The 16567-nt window shown below is 38.2% G+C and overlaps 1 protein-coding gene across 9 annotated transcripts in view; it reads left to right on the forward strand.

Moving 5' to 3' along the window:
• PRKG1 (protein kinase cGMP-dependent 1) overlaps positions 1-16567 on the forward strand; it is an 885489-nt gene that overhangs the window by 387921 nt on the left and 481001 nt on the right. The gene's annotated exons all lie outside the window — the stretch shown is intronic.

The raw sequence follows: 16567 nt of genomic DNA on the forward strand, positions 1-16567 counted from the left end.
ATGTTTAAAGACCCAGCAATTTGTGGTGATGGGAGAGGGCAAGTGCTGCCAACTTTGAATGCTAATCTCCATTTATTTTTGATTAACAAGCAGTGTAGTTGTTGTTGTTCTTGGCTTAAGCAAGAACGAAATGAAAAAGCTATATTTTAAAAAAAAAGTCAGGTTGATATGATTTGACATTCAAGAAAATTTTCACTCCCGTTATTTCTTGCACTTTTATGCAATATTCTTAGCTCATTAACTAAGGGTTACTAAGGGTCTACACTATGAGCTAGGACTGTGATTCCCAGCTCATGTATACATATGATAACTCTCGTCTGAGATACTGCACTAAAAATAATAATGTAGCCATGGCTGCAGTGGCAGGGGTGGATGAGGCTAGCTGCCCTGAGTACAGAAATGCCTGAAACCTGTGGGTACCTACTTGGGGCAGGTAGCCTGTACTACTGCTGCTGCTGCCAGTGCTACTGTGGCTACCCTACTATTTTTAGTGTGCTATCTCAGATAAAGACTAGGAGAAATCAGTGTACATAAGCCGGGAATTACACTTCTAGCTTGTAGTGTGACTGTAGACAGATAACTATTGAAGATTAACCTAAAGGAACTCAACTTCTCAGGTTTTTTATCTAAGCCCACATGTTAAATATACTGTTTATATAATGGTAAAATAAATTCTATTACAATTATAATGAAATATTAGAGCTGCACGCATTTTTTAAATAATTTGGGTTTCACTTCAAGCTTGCCTGGTTTCAGGGCTGCACACAAAATTTACACCAGTAGATGTGTCATTTGAGATCTTTCAAAACTGAAACTGAAATATTTTGTTCTTTCACAAATTTCCACAAACCACCTTCCACCAATATTTCCGGTTTCCTGCAGAAGGTAACAAGGTTGGTATCATGGTTAAAGGGTGAGATGCACTTTAGACGACCTTCAGATTCTCTTGAGTGCTCCCCTCTGGAGGCAGGCCTGGCTTCTGCAAATTCTCCCAAGAGAGGAACCCCACAGTCCAAATGCTCTTAGGTTGGATCTCTGTTTCCCACCTGTGTTGATCCAACAGGCTGAACTGTGTTTCCTCCATGGGCCTGTGATGGCAGTTGATTGATATGACTCAAAAACAGCTTCTTCAAAACAAAGCATTATTATTTATCCAAAGATCTATAGCACACAGCCAAGGATAACAACAATACAAACCTATAAACCCATTTTCCCCTTACCTAAACCTGAATATTTCATTGCAAGCTTTGGTAAGTTACATTCAGCCCAGTTAGCTCCATCTCTGGATTGGGACATATACCCAGCTTGCTACAGTTATGGTGTCTCTCTGTGAGACTCCTCTCCAACTGCTGCTTAACCTGTCTTCCTTTTTTAGGCCCAGGATATTTTAAAGCTTTAGTATCCCTTTGATCCTCAGCTCAGGCCTAGGAGGAGTAAACCATTCAAGCCTGGATAGAGCCAGGCATGGGCTTTCCCCCAGTTAATACTTTCAAAATTCCCTTAGGGAGCTTTATCTCTTCCACTGTGTCACTTCTTGTTTATATGCTCACAGCCACATCTGATTTAACTTTGCAGACAGGCAGGATAATATTAAACAGATAAACTGAGGCACAATTATATTTATAAAAAATAATGCACATGATTTCCTCATTCTCCATAATAGGTCTTCCACGACTTGATTAGATGAGCATACCTCCTGTGATGAAGAGGCAGTCAAGAGACTCCTCCTTTAGAGGTTTTTTCCTTCCTTAGAGGTTTTTAAGGTCAGGCTTGATAAAGTCCTGGCTGGGATGATTTAGTTGGGATTGGTCCTGCTTTGAGCAGCGGGTAGGACTAGATGACCTCCTGAGGTCCCTTTCAACCCGGATATTCTATGATTCTTTGATGCTGGTTGTAGTTGGGTATTTACAGAAATGCTGCATTTACCTGAACTCTGTAATTCTACTTCCATAACTTTTTATTTTATTTTATTTTATTCAGTACATGTGTTCACAGAGAGTTACCCTTTGTGTAGATAGTGGATGGAATGAAACGAAGGAGGGAAGTGATTTTGTTTTTTCTTCTCTTTGCAAAAATAAATTCCAAAAGTAGTAATTCCCTCTCTGAATGGAAAGCATTATGTAGTTAGTTTGCGTAGGACAGATTTCCTTGTCTGTTCGGCTTCAGTCTCACAGAAACATAGTAGAAGAGATTTGATATGTTTTGATTTTTTGCTGTGTCTAGCTAGAACCAATTCCACCCTCTAAGTAAAAAAATATTATAATTGTATATATCAGACCAAGCCTAGATCATGAGGATTAAGAAGCACTGTACAAAAGGCCATGATGCAGCCATTGGCTTCCTAAATCACCATTGGTAGTCTGTGTATATTGGGTACTTATTCCTGTGAATAAGTGAGGCAGGATATCTGTATCCCAGAAGGGTTCTGCTGCTCAGTGTCAAAGGACATATATACCACATCGTACAGGATGCTCCTCAAAAGTTACTTTAATACTCTGATTCCATTTTGGGACTCCAACTTTTTCCTGTGACTTAAATATTCTACATCTGTTGAAAATTTGATTTGTTCTTGTAGCTTTTGTGAATAGATTTTATCTGATTTTGAAATGAACGTTTCTCAGAAGAAAATTGCACTATGCTCTGTGACATTATTTTAACTTTCCTCATTCATTATTCTTTAATATTTTGGATTTAATAGATAGCAAATAAAAGTTAAAGGCATTAAAGCTCAAACTCTCAGAGCCCTCATGATGAAAATATCCAGATTAGAAGACCTTTTAATTAGTTGCATTTTATTATAGAGACTTAGAAACTATCCAAGATTATTGGTCTCCCCCCTGCCACCGCTCAAAGAAGTGCCATTTAAGCTTTACATATATTTCTTTACTAATACAAATATTAACCTTTATTTACTACTGCTGGTATTATAACTGTGTAAAAATTACAAAAATAATCAATAAGATGTTTTGAGCCAAATTCATTCTTCTTGTAACTCCACCAACTTCTGTTGCTAAACTTCTCTGGAGTTACAGAAAGAATTAGTTTGACCCAATATATCTGTGTGTAATTGTTTTTTGGTGAACCAGTACATCATAAATGCTATTCTAAAACCAAAAAGCCATGAAAGGACATTAATATTAATTACTGGTATTACAACTAGTTTAACAAAAGTGTTATGGCTTGATTACATATGTCTAATGATATTTTAATTTTTTTTTTTAGTTTTTGGTTTAAAAAATATTGAGCAGAAAAACAAAGATATAGGGTCATATCTATCCCTGCAGCTTGACACACTAACCTTTCCCATATTTGGACCTGGGCACTAATACTTAAACTGATATGGACAACAAAGAATATTGGATTGTGATAAGCATGAGGAAGAACATTACTTAAGTAAGAATTGTAGTGAAAGCACTTGATGAGAGAAGATAATATATCAATACTCTAATTTTCTATCACATACAAAATAGCACACCTATCATTTTAGTCAACATGACCTCTTAAACAGCATTTTAAAGGAAACTTTTTTATAGTGAAGTCATTTTTGTCAAAGAAGCAATTCACTGTAAAAGTGGAGATTCCACTCAATGGGTAGCCATGTTAGTCTGTATCCACAAAAACAACAAGGAGTCCGGTGGCACCTTAAAGACTAACAGATTTATTTGAGCATAAGCTTTCATGGGTAAAAAACCCCCACTTCTTCAGATGCAGGGCTCCATGCATCTGAAGAAGTGGGTTTTTTACTCATGAAAGCTTATGCCCAAATAAATCTTAGTCTTTAAGGTGCCACTGGACTCCTCATTGTTTTTGTGGATATTTTTTTTTATTAAACCAACAACTTTTGTGCATTTTTTTCCAATATACAGTTTTGGAATTTAAGCAAATACTTTTTTTGTTTTACCCTGTGCATTTTCATGCCAGTAATGTATACTGAATGTACCTGACTGTTTTAAGAAAGACAAAATTCCTTTTTCTGTTTTTATACTAGATTTTTTCATGAAGCCAACTTTTATATTTGCAATGAAATTATGGAGATGCCTCATAGAAACTCCAGAGATATAGTTATGTTCTAAAAATCCTGTTTTTCTCTACAGGTAGGTGTCCAATTGGTGTGAAGTTTCATACAGAGTTAATGTTTATACCCTTTATCTTTTTGTTTTGTTTCTCTTCAACATTTTAAATTGAGAATCTTTAAATTTGGACTCTGGCTGAAGCTTTTCTTTTGCAGTCATACTTTCTATTATCAACTGATACCTCTTGACAAACATTGTCAACACCAAAATTGGTAGAGGTGGATCCTCAGTAGAACTCATGCAATGAATAGGTTAATGTTGGATTTAGGGTTATTTTTAGTTGTCCTTCATGTTATAACTGAAAGTTTATGCACAGTGCACACAACCCCCGCCCCCAATGGAAGTCAGGAGTGCATTAGCCTGATGGACAGGAATCAGGTGTACATAAGTCTGATTGATGTTAATGGAGGCCGAATGCATGCAAGCCAGATTGATGGGTCTCAGAGTGCACACAACTGTCTCTGTCAGGTGCTACACTGTTCTGTCAGATTTTATTTTATCACAGAAGTCTTTACACAGCTTCTCGCATATGAAGGTGATGTGCAGCTGCTCTTGGATAAATTATTTTCCATCAGCCACTTTTTTACACCCCTCCCTCAGTCCATCTTCATCTTTAACAGCTATCACCAAGCATTAAAAACAAAGGACATTAGTAAACGAAAAGCCTTGGTTGGAAGCCATTAGGGTTGCTCTACACACAACATATCTGACAGAAAAATATACAAGCAAGGAAATTAAAAGTCCAGCCACCTAAGCGTACATGCACTCTCCTCCTCCTCCTCCTCCTCCCATAGACAGAAGTCTTACCATCAGCACTACCATTAATATACAGCACAGACTGCTCAGCCCAGCCTTAACTTGAGGGATGTCAACTTTTTATCCACTCTGTGTAACCACCCTCCTGCACAAAAACCCTTTCTTAGCACAACCAACTAATATACCAAACATCCATAGCTACTACTGTTGGGGAAAAATATATCCTGGTAAAAGTTTGTGTGCAGAAGGGCAAAAGAAGGATAATAACTAACTACTTCATAACAAATAGATTGTGTATTAATTATATTGGTGCTTTTGCTCATATTTCCATTCTGCAGCAATAAAAACATTTTAAAATTTGTTGTCCTTTTATTTTTCATTGCTTAAAAAAGAAAAAGTTGATCTTGCTAGTAAGCATATATATTAACTTAACTAGGTTTTATTAGAAATCCCACACTTTTACCGTACCATTTTTCCATTTAACTTAGTGTCTTGCTTCTAGAGGATGGTGAAAAACTTCCATAATGCACCTAATCCAGTAGCTCCCAAACTGGCGTCTATATGGAGTGCTTGCTGGTGGTCTGTGGTGAGGTGGCTGATCACATGGTACTGACTTGTCATCCCTTTTTTCCTACTTGCGTAATTGCTGTAAAAGACAGCTAAAATATTTACTTTCTATCATGGTTACAGGGTGAGCTGCATTTTTTACCTCTTTCAGACCCTCTTCACTGCACTCTCAGGTGACAGGCCTGGCTTCCTCCACCTTTCTCAAAGGTAAAACTGTGTGGTCCAACAACTCTTAGACTGGATCTCTGGGTTGCAGCCACCCTGTTTCCCAACTGTGTTAGCACAACAAGCCCATAATGTTTGGGACCTGTAAACCCTTTACCTCTGGGAACCTGTGACCAGTAGCTGATTAAAGTGACTCAAAAACAGCTTCCTCAAAATAAAGCATTATTAATTCACTCAAAGGCATATAGCATGCAGAGAAAACTGTTAAAACAATAAAATCTTATACTCCTATTTCCTCTTGTCTAAACCATAATCTTTCTTTGCAAGTTTTGAGAAGTTCTATTCAGTGCAGTTATCACCATCTCTGGAGTGGGAGAAACAGACTGTACAGCGGCAGCATTTTCTCCATCTCTGTTAGAAAGCCACATACTGCAGCTGCTGCCAAACCATCTAACCCTACCTTTCTACCTGCCTTCTTTAAGGTTTTAGTATCTCTTTGTGTCCAGGTTTGGCCTGGGAAGAGTAAGTGTCACCAACCTAGTTGGAGATAGGCCGCAGGTATTTCCCAATTAATATCTTTCTCCATTGTTTCTGCAAGGACCCTTGGCATTCTCTATCATAGTACCGTATCTTTGTCATAGTTTCCTCTTTACAGCCTCCTTTCATTTAATGCTATGCAGTCAGTCACACAGGTAAACTGTGATGCACATGATATTTATATAAAAAAAAGAGAGATGTTCCCCTCAGTCTCCATACGTTCCATGTAATGAGTCAATGAATCATTGTAGTTGACATAGGTAAATTATTTTATTGCCAATGGGAAGGAAAGTGATCTCTACAACCTCAAATGGAGAAGAGAAAAGGTACATCAGACTGGCTTGTTTTATTAAAATGTGGTTCTAGCTGTGAAAAAAATTAGAAACTCTTGACCTAACCAATTGCCCAGTGCTGTATATGAGGTGTGGGGAAGCTTCCTGTCTCCTGCTGATTATCACTGTAAAAGCTGAGAATTTCTCTTTTTCCAGATCTGCTTTCCTTGCACTTTAAATTCATCAACTGCCCCTTAGTTCATATAGGGTAGTAAGGGTCAAATGAAGCTTGTTCAGTTTTTACTATAGTCTGTGATTTTGACACACTCAATCAAGTGATTTCTGATATTTTTCTCTAGACTAAATATTTAGTCTTTAAAAATTCTCAAGGCACATTAATCCCGCCATATGTTTAACAATTTTAAAAGGGAAAATGGAAGGAGGGAAAGAGGTTTCGTTGACCTTATTCAAGAGTCAGCCAGATACTCATGATTCTTTTTAAAGGGGAATTATTTTTTTTTGAAGTCAGACAAACCAGAAGGCACCAAAGATATATTTAAAGACCAGTTCATAATCATTTTTTCTAATGTACATTTTTATATGAGCTGTTCAGATACCCACAATGAATGCATATGCAATGCATGTCCGTCTTATCCATGAGGCTAGTCTTGATTCCAAGGAATTTTTAATGTATTTTTTGTCTATAGCTGTTTGGAATAAGCTTTCTTGCATTTGGAAAACAAGAGTTTTATCATATACATTCATATATTAATTCAAACAATTCACTATAGAAGCAGTCAGTTCTATGGAAAATAATCCCATTTAATTTTAATCAATGGTGTTTTAATTAAATCATTGCACACCTGTATATTTTGTTTAGATTTATTTAAATGCTCATTAAAATGCTGAAATCAAATATTTCCTCAGTCTACATTTTTAAGATAAACAATCCAAACCAAATATATTCTATTAAGAAAACAATTTAATCACCACAGTGTAAGCACATTTCAACCAATGATGCACAATGGAGAAAGAACCTAGCTTGACTTTCAGATTCCTGGGTGATTTTACAGAGCTGCAAAATAACCATATTTTACTTGTAAATGGATAAAACATTATATTGAATCAATGAGAGATGATGGCATCATTTTAACTGACATTTTTCATAATGTAACCACAATTCAAGATATTCTTCTCTTTTTCTCTTTCTCTTTCTCCATTTTTTCTTTTTCTTTTTAATTTTATGTCCATTTTAGCATATCATTTAACAGCCTCCAGCATCTGAAGGTTGTTTGTTGCTTTTTCCATATTGGAATGTTCAATTAAGTTAGATAGAAATGTGTTTCTAGCTCATATGGCTGGGGTGCTCAGGAGACAGGCTGTCACCAATATGATAGAAATGCTTCCCACCTTGTTTTAGTCTATTACTGCAAACTCTCTTATGGTTAGTCCTAATATGCAACTACTGTTTGTATATTAGCAGCATCAGCAGCTTTGACTGTATGTGCTTTTGAAAGTGACCTGACTCTAGGGGAAATACAGTTTTAACAGAAGTGAGTACTTTTTTTCACTAAAAAAAGATATAGCTTGATCAAACCATGAACCAGGCTTTTAAGATTTCAAAACTATGAAAACCGCTTATTTGAAAAACAAACAAAATTGCTTGTCCAGCTATACCAAAAGGACAGGAGATACTTGGTATGAATTTAATCAGGCTGCAACTTTATTATTAGATGTCTGACGCTAGCTGGCAGTGCAGGCAACTCCATGTTTATTCAGATAATTACCCAGGGCTTCCACCAGCCCACCTTTCCATCCAGGTCCCCCAGCCAACCCATGTGTTGAACCTTACCATCCATCCCCCTAGTAGGAGGGTTAAGGTGGGTTATAAGAAAGGGGGGTTGGCTCTCTGCCATACCGTTCATAGAAGCCCCGACGTCCCCTACCCCCAGTTCCATTCCTTTATCCAGCACCTCCTTTTTAAGTTCTTTACCAGACCATTTATTTGGTCACAGGATGTGTTCCTTATAGAGTACCTGCACTGGACATCTGCCCCACACTTACAAAATGAGTTGTGACATATGGCCTAACCTCCTTTCCTCTTCACCACAATAGGTCTTCACTGACACCTGCTGTGGGGAAGGTGAAAACCCCCCATTCCATGCAGGCCAATATGGGGGTGAAGGAAAAATTCCTTCCCAGCACCCCTAAACGTAGTGACTAGCACAATGCCTGCAGCAGGTCCTAACCAAACATGATATTCACCACCTCGACAGAAGGGAGGGCAAGTGCTGCCTTGCTTGCTGCCTGGATAAAGGACTTCTAATGCTCAGGCTTGCGCCTTTTAAACCTTCTGCCCTGTGTTCCCATGGGATGAACCATCATCGCCGAGCTGATCCCCCTCCACCCACCCATTTTACAGCAGTTTCTGACCTCCTCCCCATCTCCCCTCAATAAAGCACTTCCTCTGGCAAGCCCAGACAACGTTCTCCCCTCCCCCCACACACACTTCAGGTGTGGTGCGGACAATCTGTGGAAACTGAAATCTTCCTGAGCGCCATCATTATTTTTAAATATCCTGCTTTTAGCTGAAGCTATTTTTATGCAAAAGAGGTAGAGAATAACTAGACCCTTTTTAGTGCATATGCTATATCTGTATTACAAACTTTGGTTGACATAAGTTGTTGTGCATTCATAAACTTACCCGAGGTTCCTTCCCCTGCATTGGGGTTGCCCATGCTCAACTGGTTAGACAGTGGTGGAGTCTCAAACAGATCCTGGCTTGTGACATAGTCAGATCTCTTGGTCTCCCATCTTCCTCCTCTCTGCTGTTCATGTCCTGACATGAAAGCCTCCTTGGAGGTATCCGTGATGCTGTGCAGGGTAGGGTCTTTGCCAAGTATGATGTGCAGCTTATTGTAAGAGCGGCAGTTCTGTGGCTAGGCTCCAGATTGACTGTTAGCTTACCTGGCCTTTTGGTATGCCTGCCACAGTTCCTGTGCTTTCAAGAAGTGCTACTTCTGATCCCTAACATATCTCCTCACCTGCATCCTTTGTGCGGTCTGCATTTCCATGACTGCTCCACAGCTGTGTCTGCAGAGCCTCTTCTTTCCGCAGGTCCTAGAAATCTAATATCTCCTGTCTGCTCCAAGCAGGAGCCCATCTGGAGTGTGCAGTTGCCATGGTTGGTTGGGTTGCACACAACAAGGGTATGCTTGCAGGATGTGCAATCAGGAAAAGGCATTTCACAAATATTCAGGGTTTTTAAAGGTGGGGTGGCTTCCAGTCTGCATGATTCCTGGGCAGTGTACATATTTGTGACCAGAGTGGACAGTGTCTGGCATTGTGGGACAGCTGTTGGAAGAGTGTTAGGGTTGACATACAGTCATGCTGGGTCTACACTCACACTGCGTTGACCACAGTAGGTCGGACATGACACAGCTGTTTGGGGAAGTGGTGTTTTTGCCTTACTGTAATGGGGAGATTACATTGGTGAGAGACACATTTGATTGTAAACACATGCACAACTAGGTCTGCAAAAGGTGATTTATGTCAACTTTGTTGGGTAGACCAGGCCATAGTAGACAAACTCACATTGTGAATATTATTGTGACTGTTACATTTCCCAGTGGGCACCCACTCCCTAAGGAATTCTTGCAAGGAAATGACCTGCTGCAATAAGTCCTTTTCCTGTGTGACTACTGCAGACTCCATTAGTGCATTTCATTTGTGACTGTCGTGGTTAAATCTCAGACCAGAATTTTCTGCTTGTGTTGAACTGATATTATCCTTTTCATCTCCCGCTTGAACCATGTAGCTCCTATCTACAAATCCATCCCTTCATTTATTAAATCTAGTTCCCTTCATCCACTGTGCCAGGGAGTTCAGCTTCACCACTCCCATCATTTCCTTCTCCTTTGCTCCCTATGCCTGGAATAACAGCCCTCTCCCAATGTTCTGCGCTCCTCTTCTTTATATTTAAATCCCTCCGGAAAACATGTTTTCTGAGACGCTCACAAAAGCTAACCTACATCAACATTACCATTATAAATGCCAACACAGATGTCCCCTCCCCAGTATAAATGTTTTTTAAAATGTTGACAACGTTCTGCTGCCACTATCCTCTGGGCCACCCAATGTATGTTTGCCTAATCTTTGTCTTTTAGATTTATAGCCTGCAGATGGATGCATCTGCGTGCATCCCTGGGCCTGTATGGAACCCTACTGAAGTGCATCTGGGTGATGAATTGGGAAGATGTAGCCCTTACATTATAAGGTCCCCAGAAAAGTGACTGTTTTTGTTTCCTGGAAACTGGCTTTGAGAGTTTTTGGAGGGTTGACTAAACCGTTGGGCTGGATTCTAATCATACACTGACAAAATCCATTTAAGTCGAACTAGCAAAGCCAACTGATTGTGGATCTTGTAAACCTAGACAGTCCTCCCTCAAAGTTCACAGTGTGTCAGAGATGCGCATATATATATTTCTGAGCTGGTTAACCCACCCATAGGTCTGGCTTATCACCTATCAAAAAATCAATGGCTTGCTTTACCAGCACACACATCCTCACGTCATCCTATAAATATAAGGCCTGTGTATAGAGTATTGATGTTCCCATTTAGTAGATCCTTGGTATCCTTATTTCACCTGAATTTTTGACTGATGCTGCATTTTTAACCTTCCCATGCCCCTAATACAGTTTATCAAGTAATTTATCAAGTTTATTGATTCCATCAAATAATCCATACTACAAAAGAAAGATGACTCAATTTCACTTAATAGCTGTTCACAAACCACCTGTTGATGAATAAATTCTGAGAGGGTTATATTGTATTTCTAGGATTTATAGTTAGACTAGAAAATCCCATTGTTAGTCTTGTGATTAAAAATATTGCTCTACAGAATAAGATTTCCCAATTGAAAGTCAAAGACTGTGCATGCTTACAATTAAGTGCTTCCTTTTAAACATTGTTTTGGTTTTTTTTTGGCAGTTTGTGGGTGGCGGAGGGGGATAAAGCATAAAAGGACATTTAGTAAAAACACTTCAATGGATTAGATCAATTCAGAACACTATGTTGATAGTCTTCCACAATGTATCCCTGTTCCATAGAGAGAGTTATTCATAATGTAAATGTAAGAGAGATCTGAAAATGGCCCAACTATGCCACTAAATTCCTATATGAGCATTGCAGGTCACTTAATCTCGGTGCACCTCAGTTACCCATCTGTAAAATGGGGATAATAATACTTCCCAATATTTAAAGGGGTTTTTGAGGACAGATCCTCAGTTAGTGTAAAGCAGTGTAACCCCGTTAACTTTGCTCTTTAGCACCTGAGGATCCCTCTCATTAATAACTGTGAGGCTACAAGATATTATGGCGGTAAAAGTCACATAAGCATATAATATTTCCTGAAAAACAGAGTCTATAAGTGGACTAAAGAAAACCACAAATTCTTAGTAGTTTTTGCTTGCATAAATGTGTTAAGCCTGGCCACGGGTTTGTCATGTGTGTATATATCACCCAACAGGAACAGAAACAACTTTTCCAAACAGAATGGTGTATATTCTTTACTTAGGTTGTTTTAAAACCTCTTCTGAATTTAATGCACAAAAGTCACCAATCCCCTCAACACATTTGATTGTTATTATCACTTTAAAAATGATATAAGTACAAAAATGTTTCTGAAATTATAACATTTTATGTTAATCAATAAACATGGTGTTTTTTTTAATTACAGAACTAATCCTTCTTGGGCTGAGCATTCATATGGAAAACCTAAGTCCAGGGGGAGCCTTGATGCCAAAATTATAAACTACTGCAAATAGGATGTATAATGAAAATGAAATCCAGACAAGATTGTCACTCATAGTAGCACTGCTGAATGCTACTACAATGAATTACATCATATAATATTCAGCCATACAAGATAGAAACTAAAGAAAAATATTTCCATTAGTATCAGAGGGGTAGCCGTGTTAGTCTGGTTCTGTAGAAGCAGCAAAGAATCCTGTGGCACCTTATAGACTAACAGACATTTTGCAGCATGAGCTTTCGTGGGTGAATACCCACTTCTTCGGATGCAAGTAGTGGAGATTTCCAGGGGCAGGTATATATAAGCAAGCAAGAAGCAAGCTAGAGATAACGAGGTTAGATCAATCAGGGAGGAAGAGGCCCTGTTCTAGCAGTTGAGGTGTGAAAACCAAGGGAGGAGAAACTGGTTCTGTAATTGGCAAGCCATTCACAGTCTTTGTTTAATCCTGAGCTGATGGTGTCAAATTTGCAGATGAACTGGAGCTCAGCAGGTTTCAGAGTAGCAGCCGTGTTAGTCTGTATCCGCAAAAAAAACAGGAGTACTTGTGGCACCTTAAAGACTAAGCTCATGCTTAAATAAATTTGTTAGTCTTTAAGGTGCCACAAGTACTCCTGTTTTTTTTGGAGCTCAGCAGTTTCTCTTTGAAGTCTGGTCCTAAAGTTTTTTTGCTGCTGGATGGCCACCTTAAAATCTGCTATTGTGTGGCCAGGGAGGTTGAAGTGTTCTCCTACAGGTTTTTGTATATTGCCATTCCTAATGTCTGATTTGTGTCCATTTATCCTTTTCCTTAGAGACTGTCCAGTTTGGCCGATGTACATAGCAGAGGGGCATTGCTGGCATATGATGGCATATATTACATTGGTGGACGTGCAGGTGAATGAACCGGTGATGGTGTGGCTGATCTGGTTAGGTCCTGTGATGGTGTTGCTGGCGTAGATATGTGGGCAGAGTTGGCATCGAGGTATGTTGCATGGATTGGTTCCTGAGCTAGAGTTACTATGGTGCGGTGTGCAGTTGCTGGTGAGAATATGCTTCAGGTTGGCGGGGTGTCTGTGGGCGAGGACTGGCCTGCCACCCAAAGCCTGTGAAAGTGTGGGATCATTGTCCAGGATGGGTTGTAGATCCCTGATGATGCGTTGGAGGAGTTTTAGCTGGGGACTGTATGTGATGGCCAGTGGAGTCCTGTTGGTTTCTTTCTTGGGTTTGTCTTGCAGTAGGAGACTTCTGGGTACACGTCTGACTCTGCTGATCTGTTTCCTTATTTCCTTGTGTGGGTACTGTAGTCTTGAGAATGCTTGGTGGAGATTTTCTAGGTGTTGGTCTCTGTCTGCGGGGTTAGAGCAGATACGGTTGTACCTCAGTGCTTGGCTGTAGACAATGGATCTTGTGGTATGTCCAGGATGGAAGCTGGAGGCATGAAGGTAGGCATAGCGGTCGGTAGGTTTTCGGTATAGGGTGGTGTTAATGTGACCATCACTTATTTGCACCGTGGTGTCTAGGAAGTGGACCTCCCGTGTAGATTGGTCCAGGCTGAGGTTGATGGAGGGGTGGAAGCTGTTGAAATCGTGGTGGAATTTTTTAGAAGAACCATTAGTAGAAGAACCAAGCAAATAACTTGTTGCCTGCTATTTTACAAATCAGTGGTGCAGTTCACCTTTAATCTGGAGAGTATAGGGGAAATAAATTACAATGTGTGCTATTTCCAATGCAGACAGTTGATAATCATGATACAACTGACTTCTTAATGTTTTATAGATGTACCATAAATGGAAGATTCTTGTAAATCAATATCCATGCCAGCCATGAGTTCAAAGAATATGTGTGATGCTGATGTATCTGTTGCTCACTGAAATGGACAGTCTTCCTGTTATGAGGGGCAAGCTAAAAGAGAACGTCTTATTTTTTCATGCTTTGGAAAAATTAGACTGTGATTGGTTGCGCCATACAGATTTGTTTAACTCTCTAAGAACGAACATTAAACTCACTCCTAAGCTAAACGTTTGCAAATAAATTAAATTTTAATGGGAATTGGTCATCCAAGTCCCTTATGCGGCTTTGAAAATATCACTTGTAAAGTTTATAATTATGCCAATGTTTCAGACAATAGAAAGTGAAGTGATGCATATTCTATCCTGTTCTGGTGAACAACAAATAATAATATGCAGGACAGGGTAATGTAGTTAATATATTAAAGTATTTATGTAGTAGAAGACAACAGCAATGCAACAAATGTATTTTTGCCTCATATCAAACTAAAAGCAGGCAGGGGAGAGGGAAAGGGAGATCAATCAGATGTTGCTACTAAGGCCTTAGCTAACACAACTTTTAAAACACACCACCTTTTCCCCAATCTAGACTAGGCCTAATGGTGTGCATCTGAATGAGGTCCTGTGGAAAAAAGAGCATGTGGTAATATACGTGTAAAGATTGTACCATAATGTATATGCACGATGGGCAGAATTATGGGTGTAAAGGCAACCTTAATTCTAAGATTTCCAAATTTTTGAGGGCTTTGCTTTGCAGTTTTACTGTTCTTACATTTTATTTTATTTATTTATTCATTCATTTATTTATTTATTTTTGGTATGGAACAAACACAAACTACATATATGGTGAAGACAGCCATGTGATGCATTTACATACCCTTGATGACCACAACCCCACCCTGTCCAATGCAAACACACAAAAAGCCCACTACGAAACCCAACATTTTCTTATACCGCTTATTTATAAATAAGACTACCTTAGATAATTTTTAGAGGTTTTTAAAATTAATTACGGTTTTCTGTTCCCTTAACAATTGGATACGTGACACTAAAATAATTTGGCTTTACTGATGGAGGGATACAAAAAGTGGAGTAAATTTTAAAACTTTAAAATAAATGCTTTTGATGTTTGAACTATATGGCCCATAAAGCACATTCAATGGTGCAGTGTTGTACAAAGGTTTTACTGACATTTATTTGGTGTGGTCTGCATATCATTCATGGCTTCACCAACATCAGGCAATATAACCAACCCAAACTCATGCCAATAAAATCTTTATACCATAATACACTAGTATGTGTTCTCTATTAATCACCTGTAAAAGAAACACAATGGGAAAATATACATTTAAATTGTTTCAATGCTAGGTAAATAGCTACGGTCATTCATTCATTTAAAATGTCCTGTATTATAGCAGTTGTCAGCCCATTTTGTCCAAGACTTACCGGTACTTTAAAATAAAGGAGAAAAAAATATTGTCATTAGAACACTACCTTTGCCATCTTCAAAAGAAATGTCATTTTTCTCTATGGCAAAGTGGCTGGACTTTTTTTTAAAGAAACAAATGATTGATATATATAAATATGCCAAACAAATTACTTAAATATACATTTGTTTTGCTGCTGTTCTATTGATCTAATATTTGTTTTGAACTGAAGGACTAATGAATCAAGAGAGATGTGCCTCAAAGTGAAAGAACAAATTAAAAAAAAACATTTTCTTGTCATATTTTATGAAGTAATTTGAATTTTGCTATTAAACTTTCCCGTTTAGAAGCTGAGATTATTTATCTGTATAGCACAAACTGTGTGCTAAGCATGTTACAGACTAGTATAAAGATAAGGGAATAAATCCTGGTTTCATTATATTCAATGGCAAAAATGTCATTGTGTTTAGGAGGGCCAGGATTTCAGCGAAGATCTCTGTCCAAAGACCTTACAGTCTAGACAGAAAATGTACAACAACAAAAATAGCATGAACAAACAATAAAGCTGACTACACATGAGGTGGTGTCAAATGTGCAAAGTAAATTAAGAGGAAAAGTTGTGGAAAAACTTATTTTCTTATAAGCAGTTTTACTAATATTAGGTGTTACTAGTAGAACTGATTGTAAATTTTTCATCAAAATGTTCTTTCAGTGGAAAATGATGTTTATGTCAAAATGGAAATGTTTGGAAAAAAGTGTATATTTTGACAAATATTCCCACAGGAAAAAATATTTTGAAATAAAAAAATTGGGAAAAATTTTACATCAGGGAATTTTGAAATTGTTTCAAATATTATTTTATTTTATATATTTTACATTTTCTTGTTAGGATTACTACTGATAGTAATTACAATAGTTGAAATATTCTATTTTATTTTATTCTTAAACTCATTGAGGCAGCTGCTATTTAGTACTGATTGAAACATTTTCTTTTCTTTTCTTTTCTAGATCCAAGTGTCTCTTGTTTGTATTGTAATGAAACATTCTGACATGTCTCTGTCTCTCTTTCTCCAGTTTATTAGCAACTTGTTTACACTTCCTTTCCCCAGGTGTTGATCCTATAATTGCACTCCTCATTTTCTATGTTCTAACTTGGCAAAGGTTGACCTAACAAACTACTTTGTGGAGCAG

The sequence above is a fragment of the Mauremys reevesii genome, linkage group 7 (genome assembly GCF_016161935.1).
Source record: "Mauremys reevesii isolate NIE-2019 linkage group 7, ASM1616193v1, whole genome shotgun sequence".
NCBI classification, from domain to species: domain Eukaryota; kingdom Metazoa; phylum Chordata; order Testudines; family Geoemydidae; genus Mauremys; species Mauremys reevesii.